The following is a 3992-nucleotide window of genomic DNA, read 5'->3' on the forward strand; positions in this document are numbered from 1 at the left end:
ATCTGAAGTCAATTGAGAAAGCAAAAACGAAGTCACAGTAGTCCTTTCTAAGGTTATTTTAGATTTGTTGCATGTTGCTTGCGCTGCAATTTCATGCTATGGCCTTTACATTTATTAATAATTTACTTCCAGGGAAAGTCTTGTGTTACTAGAATTATGTTATTAATGTCATTATTATGTTAAAAGTTGACTGATAGGGACTGTTGTATCATTCTGTGCATAATATTTATAAATTCCTATTTGCAAATGCTGGCAGGAAAATAAAGGTGTCCCTATCTTTCCATTCTGGGGCCCTCTTTGGATTGAATGCAATGAATGCAATTTGGTGCAATGAAGCCCTTCCTGTCTTTTTGTGGGAACCAAAGGCATCTGAGACTGATTGGAGACACAGGACCGGAAGGGCAGGCCTCATTGAAGGAGATGCTGCTTCGGAAACATTGTGCTTCCTTCCCTGCCCTTTGCCATATGATCTCAGGGTGGCAGACGAGGAAAGAAATGGTGAAAGCCATTGAAAAGAATCAGGTAAAGGTTTTCCCCTGACATTAAGTCTAGCCGAGTCCGACTCTGGGGGTTGGTGCTCATCTCTATTTCTAAACCGAAGAGCCGGCATTATCCATAGATACCTCCAAGGTCATGTGGCCAGCATGACTGCATGGAACGCTATTACCTTCCTGCCGGAGCGGTACCTATTGACCTACTCACATTTGCATGTTTTGGAACTTCTAGGCAGGCAGAAGCTGGGGCTACCAGTGGAAGTTCACCCTGCTCTCTGGATCTGAACCGCCGACCTTTTGGTTAGCAAGTTCAGCAGCTCAGCGGTTTAACCCGCTGCGCCACCAAGGGCTCCCAGAATCAAACAAAGCCAAATAGGTCAGAGGCACATCTTAACTGTAGTAACAAGCTAAAACAGGGTTAAAATATGCATGTCCCAAAATGTGCCTAAACATATTCAAGGATAGATGTACAGTAGAGCCCCACAAATTTGTTTGCTTTTTGCCCAATGTGGAGCATTGCCAGACGGAAACTGAGATTCTTAAAACCAAGCAATAATTTTATTAAAAGCCTAGAAAAACCAAGCAAATTTTAATATTTCTGTGTCTTTTTATTTCCTCCTGAAATTGGATATATTGTCTTCTCTAACCTTTTTTCCTGCTGCTTTCCCTTCATTTATGATGCCCCTTTGTCCCATTTTTAATGGTTAGAAAAAATATCAACCAGTTTTCAGGATGAGACTCCAAAAACAATGTACAATTTTAAATACAAGTACAAACATTGCAGACCACCTTTAAAGAAGGGGAATAGACTGAATGTCTGACTCTTAGCTTTAAAAGTATGCCAAGTGAAAAGCAGCTCCTTTATTTTGCTCAAGATATCTCTTGTAAGCCTCTCAGCCTGGTGGTGGGTGAGTTTCATTTCCCTCCATGATGCTGAGGATCCTCAATGGATAGATCCCCCCCCCCCCCCAAAATGCATGCCTTCCTTTTCCAGCTCCTCTTTCCTCTTTGAAGCATGGAGACCCCCGCCCTGGCCCTCTCTCTTCTTCCTCAGAAAGGCCAGAGGCAGCTCCTTCCCAATGGCCTCCTTCCTTCCTTCCTGCAGGACAAAATGGCTGCTTGATGTGGAGTCCCAGGGGCCTCAGGGCCTGGAAGGGGAAGAAGGGAGGCCTTTCCTGCCCACATTGGCCTCCATGGCTGGAAAGGCTGTTCTGTCCTCACAGCCAAACCTTCTCTTTCCAAAGGAGCAGCCAAACAGTTCCCTTTGGAGGGAAATGAACTGCTGCAGCCCAGAGGTGGGGAGGAAGGAAGGGCAGGGAGCGGAAGCAGAGGAAAGAGCCACGGAAGGAAGGGTTTTAGAAAAGCCACGCAAGGAGGGCTCCATTCACACGTAGAAAAGGATTGGGTCTGCAGAAGGCCTGTCCTCCACATCCTGCCCTTAGTACAAAGGCAGTTTCCTCTCCTTGGAGTCCTCGTGGACAACAAGTTAAACATGAGCCAACAATGTGATGCAGCGGCGAAAAAAGCCAATGGGATTTTGACCTGCATAAATAGGGTTATAGCGTCTAGATCCAGGGAAGTCATGCTCCCCCTCTATTCTGCCTTGGTCAGACCACACCTGGAATACTGTGTCCAATTCTGGGCACCACAGTTGAAGGGAGATGTTGACAAGCTGGAAAGCGTCCAAAGGAGGGCAACTAAAATGATTAAGGGTCTGGAGAACAAGCCCTATGAGGAGCGGCTTAAAGTGCTGGGCATGTTTAGCCTGCAGAAGAGAAGGCTGAGAGGAGAAATGATAGCCATGTACAAATATGTGAGGGGAAGTCATAGGGAGGAGGGAGCAAGCTTGTTTTCTGCTGCCCTGCAGACTAGGACACGGAACAATGGCTTCAAACTACAGAAGATGCCACAGGAAGAACTTCCTCACTATGAGAGCTGTTTGGCAGTGGAACTCTCTGTTGCAGAGTGTGGTGGAAGCTCCTTTGGAGGTTTTTAAGCAGAGGCTGGATGGCCATCTGTCGGGGGTGCTTTGAATGAGATTTTCCTGCTTCTTGCAGGGGGTTGGACTGGATGGCCCATGAGGTCTCTTCCAACTCTACAATTCTATGATTCTATAAGAGTTTGTGTGACATGAATATATTCTGGACCAAACCAGACTCCAACGGCCCATTAAACTAGGCCCCGAGAGGCTTGTTTTCAGAGCCACAAGCCCTGCGTAGACCCTAAACGTAAGGAAGAGTAACTATGGAGGCTCTCTCACTCTTGGCCTTCATCCAACCACAAAATGGCCGCCAACTCCGACTTTGCTGTGGAGAAATCTGGAAACGCCACTTCTGGCCTTCGGCCCAGCATTTGGGGGATGTGGGGCCGCGACCCTCTTCTGCTCCAAGCAGCCCTGCTCCTCAGGCTGACCCTACAGCAGGGGTCCCCAAACTAAGGCCCGGGGGCCACATGCAGCCCATCAAAACCATTTATCCGGCCCCCGTGGCAGCAGCTTCCTCCTCCTGCACTGAGGAAGGCACATGTGGCGCGAAGGAGGAGGGAAATGTGCACGCCTTTCCCACCCCCTCCCTCGCCTTTGCTTGTTTATAATGGTATTTTAATTATTATTTAATTATTAATTATTAAGGGGTGCTTTGCTAGTGCTTTTGGTGAACAAAAGCAGAAGGGGGTTGGACTAAATGGCCCAAGGAGTCTCTTCCAACCCTCTTTATTATTATTATTATTATTATTATTGACAGAAGGACACAGTATAACACAGCAAATGAGATATATAAGCTGGATTTCGTATCACAAAATCACACTTCCCAAGCATTTAGGACTGTGTGATTTATTATTATTATTATTATTATTATTATTGACAACATTGAGGCTGGGCGGCCATCTGTCAGGGGTGCTTTGCTTGTGCTTTTGATGCACAAAGGTAGAAGAGGGTTGGACTAAATGGCTCAAGGGGTCTATGCCGTCACACCCAGACACCTTTTAAAGCTTTAAGATGTGCTTCTTCCTTTGCCCAGGTGAACTGCGGGGGCGTTACTTAAAAGCTCTGAAAATCCCAGTAACTAAAGGCACTTCAAGTAGAACAATCAAACAAAATTTTATTTTCACAAAGTCCTTGGCAGACTTGGCACACATAGTTAAGGTTGCAAATAAAAACAGTCAACTTATAAAACCTTGCAGATGTTCCTTTCTTGCTATTCCCCTTTAGTTGCTGGGTTAACTTCCACCAAACTTTACCCTAGCCCTGAGCTGCTATCAAAAAGAGCAGGTCTATAACTATCTAAGCTCAAAGCTAGTTTTTGAGGCGAAGTTGGTAGGGCTTCTTCCAGTGGCAAAGAAATCTGGAGATGTTCTCTGCCCCAGCGCTAAGCTACTATTTTTAGAAAGAGCAGATCTTTCCCTATTTATGCTTAGCACTGGTTTTAAAGGCAGGTCAGTATTTACGATGGCTTTGTCAGAGTTGGCCTGGCTTGGCCACACAAGCACATCTAAGTTGCT

This window comes from Anolis carolinensis, chromosome 4 (assembly GCF_035594765.1).
Source record: "Anolis carolinensis isolate JA03-04 chromosome 4, rAnoCar3.1.pri, whole genome shotgun sequence".
NCBI lineage: Eukaryota > Metazoa > Chordata > Lepidosauria > Squamata > Dactyloidae > Anolis > Anolis carolinensis.